Source organism: Sphaeramia orbicularis, chromosome 7 (assembly GCF_902148855.1).
Source record: "Sphaeramia orbicularis chromosome 7, fSphaOr1.1, whole genome shotgun sequence".
Taxonomy (NCBI): domain Eukaryota; kingdom Metazoa; phylum Chordata; class Actinopteri; order Kurtiformes; family Apogonidae; genus Sphaeramia; species Sphaeramia orbicularis.
The window spans coordinates 34,352,033-34,371,733 of record NC_043963.1 but is presented as its reverse complement, the minus strand read 5'-3'; the positions used below and the strand labels follow the sequence as shown (position 1 = coordinate 34,371,733).

Sequence of the window (19,701 nt, the reverse complement as noted above, 5' to 3'; positions counted from 1 at the left end):
GTTGCTCCTGGAGATAATGCCCTGTGGGTCATGTGAACACCATCTGCCCAGAAACTCTGGAAGTGTAAGCTTATTGTTTCTTCCCTTTGGAAAGTCACTCGGACCAGACTGCTGTTGTACTCTATCAGACTGTTTCCTTCTGCTACAGAATAACTCAAGACAAAGACAGCTCTGTCTGAAAATCAGTCTATTTCTTCTCTCCACTGGAAACGTATGAAACTTCTACAACAGTTGAGACAGGGCTAACTTAAGACGTTCCACTATCACAACCTAATTGTGCTGTAGTACTCAAGTCTGGTCTCGGACTGCATCACTCACTGAATAAAGTATGAAGCTCATTGCTTACACACATCTGTATAATGGTGTCATTAAGTTTTCCTCTTCAAACAAAAACTCATAGCCATTTATTTGGACAATTAATCAAAATGATAAAACAGGCACATAAAGGGCAATTCTCATTTCCGTCCCCTTGATCAAGACACTGATGAAGAATTGGAGTTGGTCCCCAAGCACCTTCAACATCAAGGGTAAAATATAGAACATTAAAGGTGCGGGAGACTTTCGTGACCAATTTTTCATCAAATCTGTAAAACCTCAGTCATAGCCTAAGTGTCATGAAACTGTAAGTCTTTCTGTGATTACTCATCTGAATCTATTGCATTACGCTGAACAGCAGAGCAGAGCAGAGTGAGAGCGCAATGTCACGGAACGTCAGCCAATGAGAGCGCAGCATCACAGAACGCCAGCCAATGAGAGCGCAGCGTCACAGAACGCTAGCCAATCAGAGTGGAACGTCAAAGAACGCTAGCCAATGAGAGTGCAGTGTCACAGAACACCAGCCAATGAGAATGCAGCGTCACAGAACATCAACCAATCAGAGTGCAGCGTCACAGAACGTCAGCCAATGAGACTGGAGCGTCACAGAACGTCAGCCAATGAGAGCGCAGTGTCACAGAACACCAGCCAATGAGAGCGCAGCATCAAAGAACATCAACCAATCAGAGTGCAGCATCACAGAACGTCAGCCAATGAGAGCACAGTGTCACAGAACGTCAGCCAATGAGAGCGCAGCGTCACAGAACATCAACCAATCAGAGCATAGTATCACAGAACGTCAGCCAATCAGAGCGGAGCATCACAGAACACCAGCCGATGAGAGCGCAGTGTCACAGAACATCAGCCAATGAGAGCGCAGTGTCACAGAATGTTAACCAATAAGAGCGCAGCGTCACAGAACGTTAGCCAATCAGAGCGGAGCGTCACAGAACGTCAGCCAATGAGAGCACAGCGTCACAGAACACCAGCCAATAAGAGCGCAGCATCACTGAACGCCAGCCAATCAGAGCGGAGCGTCACAGAACGTCAGCCAATGAGAGCACAGCATCACGGAACGTCAGCCAATGAGAGCGGAGCGTCACAAAACGTCAGCCAATGAGAGCGCAGCATCACAGAACACCAGCCAATAAGAGTGCAGCGTCATGGAACACCAGCCAGTGTGAGTGCAGCGTCACAGAACGTCAGCTAATGAGAGCGCAGTGTTACGGAACGTCAGCCAATGAGAGAGCAGTGTCACAGAACCTCAGCCAATGAGAGCGCAGCGTCACAGAATGCCAGCCAATCAGAGCATAGCGTCACAGAACACCAGCCAATCAGAGCGGAGCATCACAGAATGCCAGCCAATGAGAGCAGAGTGTCACAGGATGTCAGCCAATGAGAGTGCAGCGTCACAGAACATCAGCCAATGAGAGCGCAGTGTCACAGAACGCCAGCCAATGAGAGCGCAGCGTCATGGAACGCCAGCCAATGAGAGCGCAGCATCACAGAACGTCAGCTAATGAGAGTGCAGCATCACAGAACGTCAGCCAATAAGAGCGCAGCCTCACAGAACACGAGCCAATGAGAGCGGAGCATCACAGAACGTCAGCCAATGAGATGCGCAGTGTCACGGAACGTCAGCCAATGAGAGCACAGCGTCATGGAACGCCAGCCAATGAGAGCACAGTGTTACGGAACTTCAGCCAATGAGAGAACAGCGTCACAGAATGCCAGCCAATGAGAGCACAGCATCACAGAATGCCAGCCAATGAGAGTGCAGCGTCACAGAACGTCAACGAATCAGTGTGCAGCGTCACAGAACGTCAGCCAATGAGAACACAGTGTCACAGAACGTCAGCCAATGAGAATGCAGCGTCACAGAATGTCAGCCAATCAGAGCGAAGCGTCACAGAATGTCAACCAATCAGAGCGCAGCGTCACAGAACGTCAACCAATGAGAGTGAAGCGTCACAGAACGTCAGCCAATGAGAGCTCAGAATCACAGAACATCAGCTAATGCAAGCACAGCATCACAAAACACCAACCAATCAGAGCACAGCATCACAGAACGCCAGCTAGTGAGAGCATGGGGTCACACAACCCGAGAGCCTGATCCTTAGTTTTTCTCTTTCCTGTTGTGCTGTTACACAGTTATAGCAGACATTTTTTGTAATAAATAACTTATATATACAAATGCAATGTAGAACAACATCACTTTCATCCAAATACATGCAGTACGTTATTAATCAGTCCCTCCAGGATTTCGCGGGATTTTTTTTTGATTATTGTGACCTAAAATGCCTGATTTTGCAGCAGCTTTTCCAAAAAACTGCGGTGAAAGTTGCGATGATTTGAGGCTTCTTTTATTAAAGTCACAGGAACATGGGCATTTGCAAATTACCTAGAACAGTCTTTTTTGAGTTTTTAGCCTTAAAAAGCACCAGGAAGCAATGATTTTAAACAAAACAGGCTTTTTTTTCATTCATTCATTTGTTTTGAGCAGAAGAAAAAATTTAACATTTTTTGTGTACATATGTACACATGTACAACTAATATCAGAGCAAATACATCAATAAAGATGATCAAGACAAAATAACAATTGCCATGTACACTAGTAATAACAAAATAAATTCAATATGTACTGCTCAAAAAGGAGTGGGAAGAAGAAAACTTATTAAATCCCACCCCCATCTCACATGTACACAACACAACACATGACTTTTGCTTCCTTAATGATTTAGTAGTATATTTAGGGTTAGGTTAGATGGGTTACATGCACACACACAGACACACACACACACACACACACACACACACACACACACACACCCTCAGACACACACACACAGACACACACATACACACAACACAACACACACACACACAGACACACATACACCACACACACACACACACAGACAGGCACACAGGGCAGCCAAACTTGGGTTGCTTTCTATCTAACACATAAGAGTAAACATTAATATTAACACGAAGTTTTAATGACTATTTCGTTTGTGAGCTCGTTTTTTAACTCCACACACAGACTTGCGCTCGCACTCCCTCACGCACACACACACGCACACACACACACACACACACACACACACCCACAATACACACACACAATACACAGAAAGGAAGCATGCCTCCACAGGTTCTTTCTTCTTTCTTTCTATTGCCTTATAGAGTATATCTGCACTAACCCTGACCCTTTCAGCTCCTGCTATTGTTCTGGATCCAACAGTCTCTGTCATTGGGACTTGTCTCGTCTTTCCTCTTCCAGTTTCAGCATTCTCCTTGCATGTTTTGCGGTTGAAAAGTGTCTGTGGAGCACCCACTTCCATTCGTGTTCCACCACAATATTACAGGCAGTGCAGAACAGTATACTTCCGCTTTTGAGTAACACATCTGGAAACTAACTTGCACGAACTTTGTCAGTGATATTTGTCGGTAATATGAGTGTTTTGAATCGCACATGTCTTCATCTTCTCAGCTGTCAACAAGGAAGTGAACGTGATGACATACATGTCATGTAGACAGGGTGGGCGAAAGGGGGCTAAGGTGATTAGTCAAATTTGCGGAAAATTCGCGGTGATTGGACGAATTGCAGCGCCATGCAGAATTTGCGGTGATTGGTTGAATTTGCGTTAATAGTTGCGATCGCAACATCGCGAATTCCTGGAGGGACTGAATATCCCTTTTACTGTTACAATAATATTGTAACAGTAGTTCGTCAGTGCGTGATTGATGTGACCTGTATAACACAATAATGTTGAAAGTAACGCAGCGTGTTATTCACCTTACCACAACATCACTACCTCCTTCACACGGGTGGAATGTCTGCCTCAACATTTTCTACTTCAGTCTCCTGACTGTGTACCACGTTAGTGGTGGTTTCACCGTCTCCCTCCTCATCAGACTCACTGTCAAACTGGCGTTAGCCCCCATACCACCTGCTGTTGCTGTGAGGGACCCAGTGAAGAGCACGCACCCTTGCTACTAGCCCCGGCCCCTGCAGCAAACATCATCAGACTTTTTTTTAGTCATTGCAGCCTCTGCTGCTGAAGCTTTTCTTTTCATCTCCTCAGTTTTGCGGCATCGCCTTTGCCTTTTTGTCGCCTCCTCCACTTTAATTTCTCTTTGTTGGTAAGATGATACCACAATCATTGATAACTCTCTCATAACTTTTTTTCATAAAGGTGACTGGATGAGGGGGTGGGACTCCTGGGCTGTTGTAGCCTCTTTCATAGGGCCACTCGCCAGGTATTCTGTAACGGGCAAAGCCAGTGGGCCAACTGTCACCTCTATGCTGAGTCTGCAGCTACTACTCAAGGCCAAGGACTGACCATTTAGATGACTGACAAACCACTGGGGCCAATTACATGAATAGTTACAAAACAAAACAAAACAAAACAAAACAAAAAACTCCCAAAAACATGGCCGTCCATTCGGCCCCAATATTGATCAGCCCACCGGGAAACGACTGGTATCCATATGGCCAGTCCAGCCCTGCATATGCCTCTTCAGACCCTGTTGTTTTGTATATGTGTAGTGGTGATAAATGAGGCTCCACGCCCAATGGTAACAGGATGACTACATTTACATTCAGTGCAACTCACAGTATACAGTAAATACATCAAAAGAAAAATGAAAGAGATGATGATGAGAGATCCTCATTAGTAAAAGTCTGGAAAGTTGAATAAGTGAGCGTTGAGCACATTACCTCCAGTACGAGTAGGTTGCCCTCTCTGACCATTTTTTTGTATGCCATCTTATTGCTGTAATTCCTTCATGTCTTTCTCCATCTGATGATCTCCAGATAGAGCAGCAGCTTAAACTTTCTGGAGTAACTGTTCCAGCTCAAGGGCTGTGTAAGATTGGTTTGTCCCTAAAAAAATGAATGTAAAAGTTACCTTATATTTATGATACAGAATCATTTCTTCATGTTGATGTCTAGCCTATGTTGTTGTTCTTCAAAAAACTCATGCATGGTACAATGTGTTAACATAACCACTTGGATACACATAAAAATCACCAAATCAATTCATCAGTGCCTTTACTTTTAACAGGAAGGTTGAAGACTCAATCTGTGACTGATGTCGCGAGTGTATTTTATACTGGCCCAGCTTATCTCACATTTGGCTGCATCTTTGACAGGCTGGTTTTGATGGGAAAAGAAGTTGAGCCAACAATGATACTGTGTTCAAAAACTTTAACCCATAAAGACCCCGTGCTACTTTTTGGTCATTCCCAAATTAATTTTTCTCTCTATTTATCTTTTCTAAGGTGATTATATCATCATTTATTAAATATTATCCTCTGTATTTAAATCACGCATTTTCCTACAGTTAATTCATTGATCGTGTAGATTTTCATAAAATCTCTGAATAAAGTTGAGGGTTATTATATCAGAATACATAAGTCATTCATTAAACTCCATGGGTTTAGTGATGAATGAATGTTGTAGAAGACGACAGTATTTCCATGGTAGCAACAGCACCTCTCAACGTCCAAATGGCTCATATCTGATGACCATGAGAAGATGACAAACTGCATTTTACACCAATTATTTACATGTATGGATAGGATTAGTGGATCAACAGGTATTTAACAACTGACATCAGTTGAGCTTTTGGTGCCAGTGGATGTTTGGGTCTTTATGGGTCAATATTCCATGAGGGAACACGTTACCGTCTAGGTCGCTGCCCATTGTTAACCAAAAGAGGGCTTGAGTGGTACGGGCATGTGAGGAGGGAGGTTTGTAAGGGGCTACAGGTGCCAACTCCTTTCCCAGTGTCGTCATACACTGAGCCACAATAACAACGCACAATGTGAAAGGTGGTCTGCGGAGTCTTAAATTCAAAGGCCAGTAAAGCCTCATGATATCCGACCGAGCTGCACCTGCAGGTAACCTCAGTTTAATAACTGTCACCTGGAAACGATACACAGCAAACATACTGTTAAATGAATGTCTGACTTACGCCTCTAACCTTTAAATCATAAAGATCTGTCATGCATTTCATAAACCCTGTACCTGGTTTGTAGTGACAGAGGGTTTTTCCTGGTCCTTTTACTGTTCATCTTTCAGGGTGAAGTACTTGAGCTGCGAGGTCTGATGTAAGACAGTAAATATACAGCGTCTGTTCCAGTGTGTTCGATTTTGAGAGGATGGCTGTCCTGTAAAAACACTCATTTCCTTATTAAACTATTCAATTATTAAACACTCCAGTAAAAGTACTTAAATAGCAGCAAAATACAGTCTAACTATTTTCATTAAAGAAATGTGTGGTCCCTCTGACTGACATACTATACTACATAACAGGGGTCCCAATCCTGGTCCTCAAGGGCCAGTATTCTCTCATGTTTTAGATGTATCCCTCTTCCAACACACCTGATTCAAATGATAAGTCTATCATCAAGCTCTGCAGAAGCCTGATAACGACCGTCAGGTGTGCTGGAAGAGGGAAATATCTAAAATCTACAGAATACTGGCCTCAAGGACCAGGGTTGGTGTACCCCTGGTACATAATAATTATTGGATTATTTACAGTGACGTATGAATGCTGTAGCAGAATGTTACTGTGGTCCATGCAGGCAGGAGGCACAGCTATTTAAATCATTATATTCAGTTTTATGGACACCAGTAAATGTGAGGGCCATCGTATGATAAGACAGAGGAAAGAGTTCTGTTACATTTACAGTCACGGAAAAAATTATTAGACATCAAAAGTCATTATGCAATCAAGTACTACCTCCTGTGTGTATCATGTGACTAAACAGACAGAAAAGAAAACATGGAATGCCTAAAAGCACTGTTTTTGGCAGTACAATGCCACAGATATTGATGTAAGAACTGAAGTGATTTTGGTTATTATCAAGAAAACATGGAAAATGGATAGATATCAGCTCTGAAATTAAACTCTTATGAGCTATTTTTGTGTTATTATATTTGTCCAAACAAATGTACCTTTAGTTGTACCAGGCATTAAAATGAAACAATTCAAGCCTCAGTCACAAATGCTGTTACAAACGGCTACAAACACCGTGTGAACGATTTATGGACCATTTTGTATGACCTTCTCAAGGCGGTTGTATAGAATGGAGTGTTCACGGAGTGTTTGTGGACCGTTCCTAAGTTCGTAGCCAGGTGAGCGATCTTGTCCAAGATTTTCTACGAACGCAGTACGAAACCCCTTTCGCACGGCACACTAACGAATTCCTTATGAACTACGTAAGAACAACGCATGACGTTCGTGGATCAGGAGCCTTTCCAGGATCCATATGTTCCTGCGGTGGCCACAAGTAGATCTCAAGAACACATTACGGTGTTATTAGGGTTCCCTTATGGCGTTCACACGAACAGATGCACAGACTGAGATTCGCATGGCTCTCTTGAGGTTGGACTTAGGGTGTTTCTAGGCGATAGGCATAATTGTACGGCATTCGTGGCGTTCTTTGAGGGGTCGATATAGAAGTTTTCAGGACGGAGTGAATGACTGGACTCAAACGCACAGTTGCAGAAGGAAATAAAGTGTTTTATAATGGAAAAATAACTTGAAACAAACCTGCAGAGCTAATGTACAGTCCACAGGGACGAGGATCAGGGTGATGGATGTGTGTGTCAGACAGTTAGTATTTTAATGTTCACTTCTCTATTATCTTGTGTATCTTTGTTTTATTCTTATACCTTCTAATTCAAATTTCTTCATCTGATGTCTTATTATTACTCCTAATTTCTAACAGTACATCTAACAGTAATGTCTGAAAAGAGTATCAATAATCACCAAATCATGAGTGGACATTCTAATTCTAGGATAGGGCTCCAGTGCCTCCGCAACCCATCTGGAGGATGTAAGCGGTCAGAAAATGATGAATGAATGAAATAATGAATCAACAGTTCTCTAAGATTAACTATGTTAAGTTTTTTTGCAGAGGTGAAAGTGGACATGACTACAGATGTCCACACAAACTCTGCTGCTGATTGACCATTGTTCTGGGGCATTAAACCATGTTAAATTGTGCTTTTTATCAAGTGCTTTAGAATGTCCCTCTTCTTCCACTGTTTTCGAACTGAAACGGCCTAAGATTTTCCTACCATCGACTTACAAGAGCCGTGAGTTTCATGTAGGGCTGATGTACACTGACTTTACGACAAAATAATTCATGAAGTGGCCATAGGTCTGAAGTAGGAAGCTCTCAAGGCACCCTTACGAAGACTGTGACAACTGTATACGGCGTTTGTACAACTCGAAATCACGTCATTTTCTCACAGCAGCCTCAAGATACTCTTGCGTTTTCAACGGCAGCCGTATGGACTTAAGACGGACATAAGAAACTACTGCTCCCTCAACGAATGTCAATGAATGCCTATGAACTCCAGAACTCATAAAAGCCGGGAAATTCATATGAACCCATCGTTTGTACAAACCTTTATGACTGAGGCTTCAAGAAAACAAGGGTGGTCTAATATTTTTTTCCGTGACTGTATCTGCCTTCAGTTTTTGGATGTTTTCCTTATATTTGATTTGTGGTTCAAAATTACATGATTTTAACAGTATTCATATTGGACAAATGATTCCAAGTATAAAATGCTATTTTGTAAGATACCACAAGCCAAAACATTAAAAAATGATTGGTTTACTCTTAGACAGTCTTGTGTTGTTTGTCTTGCTGTTCGTCTTATATTTTGCTTTAGATACTACTTGTCATATTTCATGTGAGTGAAATGTTCATCTTCAATGTAACTACAAACTAAAGCTGTCAAATAAATGTAGTGAAAGATAAGAAGTATTATATTTATTATTCATCAGTCATTATTTTTCAATAACCACTTAACCTTCTCTAGTTCCACAGCCTATCAGCTAACATCATAACGTCATTTATAAAGATAATAATTCCCTCTGAAATGTAGAGTAGATGTATAAAACTACATACAATGTAAACCTCCTGCCACCAGAAATGCAGTACAGCATGATCATAATTCAGAAAATAATGACACAACACAACATAAATACCTCAAATTTGTCTTTCACCCCCAAGAACAGTAATTCCATCATCAAACTGACGGTCAGAGGTGATTTTACATCTTGGGTCTTCAATTATATTTTTCCTGGTGGCCTGAAAGGGAGCATTCATTATGACACATGTGCTGTGTATTTATAATTGCCAGAATACTTTGCATATTCATGAATTTTCATATAAAAGTAAAATCTGCTTGATTGGTTAACTCCACCTGTTGAGCAACAACCCATAACCACTACAAGACAACACATCTTCAATAATAATCATAATGCACTGCAAGTTGCATCAGTGCTCTTCCTGTTTCCCAAAAGAACATGAACCACAGACTATGAACAATTATTTACTATATTGAAATATTTACTGACGAAATAACTGAAACCTATTTCTCACAAGTTGCATAAGTTTTGACAGTTCTCACATTAAAAACAGCACTTTACAGACACACAGGTCAAAAGAAAATACACTTTAAGACCTGTCTCTGTCTCAGCAACACAGCATCAGTACCAATAACTAAATAAATAGTGTATAATTAATACTGATAGTTACCAGTGTAAAAACATACAATGCTCAGCACTTCCACCCACATCCACACCCACAGAAAGATGGATTTGTAGGCCATAGCTGAGCCAGATATATTCATACAGATGATGTGGAATAAGAAATAACAATTGAACACTTGCTTCATGGGAACTCTAATGACAAATCACTAATTCATTACAGGTTAACGTCCAAAGACGATAACACTACTTTCACACTGCAGGTAAAACTCGCCCAAATCTGACTTTTTATCCATATTGCACCTATCTGAGGTTTGTATCAGAAAATAGACCCAGACCACTTTCATATGTGGTCCTAAATCAGATGTATAGCTGATTTTTTTGCAATACAACCTCAGTCTGAACAGTCATCCGACTTTAACATCAGTTCTGCACTGGAGGACTGTAGCATTGCATTATGTAATAATGGTGCGATATGTAATAATGTAATCATTTTTCACCTCATTTTTGTAATAATGCCGCGTTTTGTAATAACATGCCTCATTTTATAATAAAATCCTTGAACGAATTTTGCAATTAACTTTGCTGTGTTTTTATAATAACTTATATGTATTGTGTCTTCCAAATTTCAGTGCACCAGTAAGTTCTTGTCAGTAATACTGAATTAGTGCAGCTTTTGTCTATAGCTAGCAAATACATTCTCCATTATAATGAATCCAGTTACATTGATTTAGGTTTGACCAATGAAGCATCCTAGTTTTTAAAAATGAATTCTAATTAAGCTGAAATGATGGCTGATGGCTGGTATGATGATTATTCAATCAAGGCATCAATTATGATGGTTTATTACATAATGCACCAAATTATTACATTTCCTTTTGATAAAAAAGTGGTACACCTGCAATTTGTACTAACTGTTGCAATATCTATAAATTATTACAAAATACATTCAAGAATTTTATTACAAAAATGCGGCATTTATTCATACAATGCGCGTTATAAATAGTGAGGTGAAAATTATTAGATTACATATTGCATATTGCATTTATTACATAATGCGCAGCTTTAAGGACACGGGACCAGGCAAAATCCATATTCATACTCCTAAACACAGGGGTACTGCATGTACGTCTTCTCCTGTGCAGGAATCATTTCAGAACTGTAGATAGTCCACATATCAGACTGATGGCAGTCGCATTTGAATTACAATGAGAAAAATAAGACCATGGCCCTGTAGCTTACCAGCCAAATAAAGCTTTGGGAAATGTATCCAGATGCCATTTATTATCACCCAGTTAGTGTATTTATTATTACAGAAATAGCCCATGTTTTGGTCATATTCCAATCAGATCTGTAAAAAATTCTAATTCCAGCTTGATATCATTGATACTTAGTGATTTATTGTATCAATCCACTTCCTATCTCTTATAATGGGGAAATTTTTCAAAGTCGCACCAAATCCAGAATCAGATCCGGATCGAAATAATTTCAATACCTTGTGTTGACATCATCATAAAGAAGCTGTATACCAAGTTGAAGTCAATCAGAACTGTAGTTTAGGAGAAGAAGACGATTGAAATGTTTTCCCCATAAGAGCCCATGTTAAATATTCCATAAGATCCAGAAGAAGATCCTAATCAGCATGTGGAAATTATGTTTTGGTCATCTCCCCATCAGGGCTGTACTGTAGAAATTTCAACTTGATATCGTTTATATTTACTGAGTTATTGCATCGATCCACTTCCTATCTCTTATAATGGGGAAATTTGTCTAAGTTGCACCAAATCCAGAATCAGATCCGGATCCAAATAATTTCACTAACTTTTGTGGACATCATCATAAAGAAGCTGTATACCAAGTTTGAAGTCAATCGGAATTGTAGTTTCGGAGAAGAAGACGACTGAAATTTTTGTAACGGACGACGACGACAGACAACGCTGATGACAACAGCTTACGGCCTGTCGGCCGGTAAGCTAATAATAAGCTAAAAACCATGCAAAAAAATTGGATTTCAGCAAAAAATCTGAATTGAGCATTAAGACCTTAAATGTGGGCATAGCATTACAGTCACATTTGACAGCAATCAGTAGTTAAAGCTGTCAATCACATATTTATCCTGTTAAGCCCAGGGCCATTTGATTCCATATGGAATCATTTCAGTGTAAGAAAACTATGGAGTCGGTGATAGCTTAAGCTTCACTGACAAAACCAAGGTATGGTCAGAAAACAGCAAAGGTAAGACAAAATTCATTATCATCGCTTCATAATGTGACCATTATTTTTGCACTTCTTTGGCTCTTTTCATTGAGTTTGAACAGCAGAGAAATAATACTACCACTAATCTAAACAGCATTGTCTAAAGATAGAAATCTTCTGCAAGTGAAGGCAAATACATCATGGAAAAACACACCCCATACCTTTAGAAATTAAAAATGACCTTAGAGTGAAAGTATAACTCAGCAACATGGAAAAGGACAAAATGCAAAAATGGAGGTAGGAAAACAATGTTTACTTCCAATTATTTTAAGAAACAGTTGTCAGTAAACAGGTTTACAGTGGTTGACCCTGGAATCTAATTCAAAGACGTAAACCAGCACAGCATCAAACTAGACAGATGCACAGCTGTGGGTAACTCTCATAAAGAGTGACATTGACCATGAGAAAAGAACAACAGGTGATGAATTTTGTGGCTACTTTTTTGCTTATTGCTTGGTAAAAAATACTGCAGTTTTAATTCCTTAAGAACTATTGAGAGAAAAGTGGCAAAGCAGAAATGCCTTTTAGTTGGACTGGACTTTACAGTTCCTTCAGCACTCATCATCGAAGACAGACGTGGTACTGAAAAGGGGGACAAATCATTTAGTGCTGTTACCTTTGTGACTTGAATTGCTGCTTCAGTCTTTTGACCAGTGTCTTTTCATCTTCAGTCACTCCTTCTGTTGATAAGAGCAGTTCTGACCCAGCACCACATGCTCTATCCTGGACTGACTTTGACTGCTTTCTTCGGTCCTTACCTTGCCAAGATCTGACCTGCGAGGAGGACAACATTGTGTCAGTGTTTGAACATTTATTAGATCAGAGCCATTATACTTAAGAAGTGGTAGTGCACTCAGATAGGTTTCCTCCAAGTCAGTGAGGGAAGGAAAGTGACAAATTTTCTCTCATGTTTGTTTGTATTTACAATTTGGTCTTACAATATTTTCTTTGTCTGGCTGTTCTCTAAGGTAGGAGAAATATTGTCTAAGATGACCACAACTAAAGGTGGTGGAATCTTTACAAATGAAAAAAATGTGTCTTTTGTGTTGTTTTATTAAAGGTTTTTCATGCAAAAGGACCTAAACCAAAACTGAGTGATTGTTTATATGTTTGCTAAATTTTTTTCAGGAATGGAACTGAAAGGAGACGGCGCCAACCTTGTGAACAGCACATGTTATAGCAGCTGTTGATATAGCTGTTGGACAACTGAAGTCTCACTTCAGCTGTTAGCTAAGTGGATCTGATGATCCAGCCTCAATGCAGTGAAATGCTTCAGAGTGTTCAACCACAATGTCTGGCCTGAAAGTGAAACCCAGCTGCTGGATTATGGCATTGAAGAGGTTAATGTCCTCCTCAAGCATTTTGGTGACATCCTATAAAACGTCAGAAGATTGATTTAAACTTACACATTAAGGAGTTTACTTATCTGCCTCTTCTTATATCCATACCTCTCACTATTTCATATATTTATTTTTGTAGAGGAGGGTGCAATGCTAACAAAGTGCAGGAGGAGTGGCAGAGTCTGAAGGTCCTTGTTGCCAGCACCTTCAGTGACAAGAGCCACATAGCTCTGTGGCAGACTCTCCTGACCAAAGAGCCTTACAAGCATGACTTTGAGGTATGTCAATAATATCTCATTAATTAGTTTAATATATTCTTCTGTTAGTTTCTAAGACATCTGTGATGGCTCTTCAGTTTTCATTCTCTTTCTAACCTCAGGCCTAGACATGAATGTTTACTCTCAGTCAGTCCCTCAATTCTGCATATTGTAAGCTACTTTATCTCTAACGATACCACGAGGTACAGCATGACCTTTCAGGGTATGAGCTCTCTGTTCTCCAATTCAACAACCAAAAGTGAAACTCCTCAACTTCCCAGGATGACTTCAAGGTCTTACATTCTGTCTGTGTTCATCTGATATTCTTTCTTCTGCTTAGCGACAGCATATTAACCAATCACATGTAAGCTTAGCACAGGCTACAGTTAGACGGATTTCCTGGATGAGGTCAGAACTGACTTCTGACAGAGGGTGAAGCTTCGCCTGTCAGTTTCTCACTTATGCACAATAAAGAAAGGCCTGACTGACAACTAATCCATCCTCCACAAATTCTTTGTCATTCACGTCTACATGACAATTGTTCCTTTATATCTCTTCTCGCATTAAAAACTGTTTCCTGTCTAATTATTTTTTTAAATAAAATTGTGCAACAGTGTATGGTGTAGGCCTGAAAAATTAGGATTATAGTATTACACTGAACAGAACTATAAACGCAACACTTTTGGTTTTCCTCCCATTTCTCATAAGCTTAACTCAAAGATCTAAGACTTTTCGATGTACGCAAAAGGCCTGTTTCTCTCAAATATTGTTCATAATCTGTCTAAATCTGTAGTGAGCACTATTCCTTGCTGAGACTAATCCATTAACCTCAAAGGTGTGGCATATTAAGATAATGATTAAACAGCATGATTATTGCACAGGTGTGCCTTAAACTGGCCACAATAAAAGGCCACTCTAAAACGTGCAGTTTATCACACAGCACAATGCCGCAAATGTTGCAAGTTTGAAGGAGCATGCAATTGGCCTGCTGACTGCAGGACTGTCCACCAGAACTGTTGGCTGTGGACTGAATGTTCATTCTCTAGTAAGATGTAATGACACACACACACACACACACACACACATCCATTTACTAAAGGGTATGCAGGCGCCAAAAGAACAGCGAATAAGAATGAGATAAGATTCACACATCCTGTGAGCTCCCAGAAGATGTTTATTCACCACAGTGATGTTTCAGGCATCAGCCCTTCATCAGACTGGTCCTTCATCACCCCTACCCCATTGTTTTTCTATCCACATCACCTTTTATTAATGTACTTACTTCATCTTGACCATTTTAAGGGTTGTAAATATGAAATTCTTACCTTACTGTTGTAGTAATTCATGTTGTTGTCACCCCTTGTTTCTTTGTTCTAAGGTCTCAGTGCACAGAGGACTGAACTACAGGATGAATTATATCTGCCATAAACACAAAAATATCAGTTATTGACTGTTCTGGAATTGTAGCAGAAAAATCATGGATCATAGTATCATGTTTTTTTTTTATACTTAAATATTTATCAGGTATTTTCATTATGTATTGTTGTGGAAATGTTCAACTGACCACTCACTTAATGAAGAGGAGAGAAAGTTAGAGTTGAAATAAATGATCATTTATTTGAGAAGTCATTCACAGAGAAACTCTGTAAGTGAGTCCTGATTAAACATGAGAAAACTAAAGATTATATAGAACGAAAATCCATCCCCCTCAGCCATGACATCATTCCCTACGTACATCGTACCACTCCATACTACTCCCTCTCTGTTCCATGAAGTGGTTCACTGTAACCTCTTCACCCTAACCTTGTCAGGATCCTATCTGAGTGTAGGTGCCATCATTTATCAACACATCCAGACATTTAGGTGTTTTGGTTTTAAGTCAAGGCAAGAACTCCCTTCCTGGGTCAGGGTGTCATGCAGTTGTAAATGTCACACACAAAGAACATATGGCATGAATAATGAACAGCAGTAAAGAGGATGAACCAGGCCATGACAGCAGTCTAGAAGTAAATTTTCCACCGCGGTATTTAAATAAAAGTAGTAATCAGCACTAAACAACATTTAAACTTAGAATTAGAGTACAATAGCGGTGATTTTAGGATGACTGAAACATTAAAGCTACACACTGTCATAGCCTTCTAACATCATATTCTGCTGTAGTGCTGTGGTCGCCGCACACACAGGAGTAAACTGTAGTCACCCTGACACATTAAAGCTGTACACCGTTTGAATATGAATACACTATGTGTAATACAATGATAATCAACACCTGCGTATCTTTTTGAATGTCTTTACTTAAAGGTGGGGTAAGGGATCCTGGAAAAAACGGTTCAAGCAAGCTAGCCCCCCCCCCCCCCTCCCAAAGCCACACCTCCAGAGTTCTGGAACACGCAATGCCTTATTCTCAAGGGTTTGTGAGCACGGCACAGCATCAAATCACAATTTCACTGTTATGTTTGTTGGCGGGACAGCCCCAATTCAGACCTATCTGGCTAAAGTTTCATTCTCTAGTTGATTTAGGTTAGTGACAAAATAGTTTGCTAGTGAACTTTACATCCTAACATAGCTAATATAGCCAAGTTCTGGCTCCAGCTTCGTTTCCTGTGCGAGTGCCTCCAAACCTCTGAGAACACGCGATTCGTGCACGACGAGGGGTACGCACAGAGGGGGGAGGGACAAATGGCAGTTGAGTTTGATAGACATGTCACGGTCAATTATTTCGATGGGCCAGTTAAAATGATTGGATGGTGTTTTTCAGTCCTGTCCGCTCCACAGGTGACTAAAATTTTTTATTTTTGTGTTAGAGCATTTATTAATGGTTGCAATCGGGGTGTGATGGGAATTTTAAGCAATATAGTAAAAAATGCTCCAGGAAAACATGTTCCTACCCCTACCTTCAATATCTTTTGACGTTATGCTTAACCAAATACTCGCCACCTTTGTTACATTCCCTTTTTGTCTTTTGACCTACTGCTAAGCAAATGTGCCCCATGAGATGGCAAAGACTCACCCAACTGTGGAACAAAACACTTTACACCATTTTACGATAGCGCAGGTAGACTGCATGGCATTAAAAATGAACTAAAATTAGCATGGGTTAAAATGGCTTGGATTACCACTCCTACCAGGATTCGAACCATGGTCTCCCACACAGCAATCAGTACTGTCACCTGTTTGAGTTATCCAACCATGGGTGTAAACGTTGTAATATTACCTGACCTATCAGATGATATATGTATAGTATTATGGTAGTAGCTCATTTTGTCTTGGTCATTTTAAAAATAGCTCACAAGCCTTCAGTGGTACGATCGCATATTAGGGCCACATAAGAAAATAAATACGCTTGTCACTACGAGAATAAAGACTTATTTAACGGAATAAAGTTGTTAATTAACAAGAATAAAGTCGTGGTTTTAAAAAACTCACTATTTAACGAGAATAAAGTCAATATTTAACGAGAATAAGTTGTACTTTTATGAGATTAAACTCCTAATGTTTTGAAAATTTGACAGAGTTTCATTACACTATACAGGCAACAAGCGAAGCATCCCCACAGTTTGTTCAGAAACCCCTTACCCTCTCTGTATAGTTCTCTGGTGTTCCCACTGATAGCCCTACAGCTGACCACTTCATCACTTTCTCCTGCACAAAAGAGGCAATTTGCTACAAATCAGTTCGGTTCTTACAACAAACCCAAATGTGCAAACTCTCTTCAAAGTCCTTATACTAATGTGTTGATGGGGGATAGACTCAGTATTTGGCCTTTGTGCCTAACCCCTAAATGAAAGGAGAAGTGCACTAAATGTTCCAAGTTCTACATTAGTTGATGAGTAGGTACAACTTCTCATTATATTATGACTTTATTCTCCAAATATTACGACTTTATTCACGACATATAACGAATTTCATTCATTCATTCATTTTCTGAACCCGCTTTATCCTCACTAGGGTCACGGGGGTCGCTTGGAGCCTATCCCAGCTACATAGGGGCGAAGGCGGGGTACACCCTGGACAAGTCGCCAGTTCATCACAGGGATATAACGAATTTATTCTCGTTAAATAATGAGTTTTTTTCTCGTTAAATAATGATTTTATTCTCGTTAAATAATGACTTTATTCTCGTTAAATAATGAGTTTTTTAAAACTAAGACTTTATTCTCGTTAAATAACGACTTTATTCTCGTCAAATAGTTTTTTTTTAAACTACGACTTTATTCTCGTTAAATAGCGACTTTATTCTCCTTAAATATATATATATATATATATATATATATATTATATATATATATATATATATATATTTTTTTTTTTTTTTTTTTAAACTACGACTTATTCTCCTCAAATAACGACTTTATTCTCGTTAAATAACGACTTTATTCTCGTTAAATAGAGTTTTTGTTTTAAGACTACTACTTTATTCTCGTTAAATAGTTTTTTTTTAAACTACGACTTTATTCTCGTTAAATAACAAGTTTATTCTCGTTAAATAACGACTTTATTCTCGTTAAATAATGAGTTTGTTTGTTTTTAAACTACTTTATTCTCGTTAAATAACGACATTCTTATCCTAGTGACGAGCGTTTTTGTTTTTTCTTATGTGGCCCTATACGCCTTCGTACAGTGGGATCCTACAATCATACATATATTCTACTTCTAAGTTTACATATTGCTTCAGTGCTGACTACTGTAAACATACATAATGAAATTACACGATGAATATTTACCATTTTAAATTTAATGAACCATATTCCATGATTTTGTATAATTCATAATTTTCAATACGAAAATTCATATAAAATATTTCCTCTGAAAATGACGACTTTATTCCTGTAAAAACAGTCTTTACACTCGAAATATCTTTTTTTTTCTCCATATCTGAAGCCATAATCCTCCATCATGGTAATTAATCAGTTCGCATTAAGTTAAACGAACATTGTTTTTACCTCTGCCTTGAAGTCTTCCTTGTAGATGCGTCTGGTTTCACTTATATGTGATAGTTGGACAATTTTACTCAAGAATAAATCAAATACAAACGAGTCCAAGTCCTGCTACTGTTCAAAAAGAAATATAAAAAAGAATAATCGGTGGAAAAAAGGTCCGTGGCACTGTGGAAATGACTGCTCATCAAATGTTGGAAGAGGTCCGTCCCATCTCCACCAACATTCTGTGGTCGTTTTATACATCCGGTTTGTCCGCATGGGCGGTGACTGTGTGACAGTGCAGAAAACACAACAGCGGCAGTAAACCGTTCCAACTCGGTGTTTAAAACAAGTGCGCTCAGAAAGTACCTAAAAGAAGACGAAATGAAGTTTTAATACATGAGCAGGCAGCCCATGGGAACAGTTAAAGATTAAGATGGCGACAGGTACGGAGGTCTAACTTTAATGTTATGAGAACATTATTTTCGCCCTAAAATCTGTTTTAATCCGTTTACTGGAAATTTTATGGATAATAAATTCTCTGAGGAAGGAAAGAAATGAAGTCCCTATTCAGGGGCCAAAATAAGAATAAACCAAGGTAGCTAACCACGCAGGTAGCTAGTAAGAATAGGTTAATATCAAAATGAAGCTGTGATAGAACATGCTTCACTTCAGTAATTACACTGGTCTACAAGTAGGATGCTCTTAGAATAATGCAGTGAAACTTTATGTAGTTTGAGTCACTGTAATAGGGAAATTAAGTCAAAGTCAAAAATGCTGGTTGGCTGTAGTTTCCAAGATACAGTCTGGGGTCAAAATGAGAAATTCTGAGAATTAATGAGATGGTTTTACTCAGAAGGAATGTTTGTCTTACAGCCACAAGACCTACTTCTAAACATTGTACATTACAATGCATTCACTTTTCCGGTTCTTTTTTGTTTTATTTTATTTTATTTACATTTACTTAACCAGGAAAACCTCACTGTGGTTAAAAATCTTTTTTTCAAGAGTGTCCTGGCCAAGATGGGCAGCAGTACATTAAATAGTTACAGACACAAACTTCATACATAAAACGAAAAGAAATTTTCAATACATA

The 19,701-nt window shown here is 39.4% G+C and overlaps 2 long non-coding RNA genes across 2 annotated transcripts; both read right to left on the bottom strand.

Moving 5' to 3' along the window:
- Window positions 1-5,374: 5,374 nt before the first annotated feature.
- On the bottom strand, window positions 5,375-9,432 carry LOC115421892 (uncharacterized). Its single transcript, XR_003935756.1, has 4 exons — window positions 9,330-9,432; window positions 6,350-6,492; window positions 6,007-6,247; window positions 5,375-5,473 (listed from the first exon to the last, which is right to left on the bottom strand). It is a non-coding gene; the product is annotated as an uncharacterized LOC115421892 (long non-coding RNA).
- A 3,278-nt stretch (window positions 9,433-12,710) lies between these two features.
- LOC115421893 (uncharacterized) lies at window positions 12,711-18,823 on the bottom strand. Its single transcript, XR_003935757.1, has 3 exons — window positions 18,630-18,823; window positions 15,012-15,105; window positions 12,711-12,863 (listed from the first exon to the last, which is right to left on the bottom strand). It is a non-coding gene; the product is annotated as an uncharacterized LOC115421893 (long non-coding RNA).
- Between the last annotated feature and the right edge of the window lie 878 nt (window positions 18,824-19,701).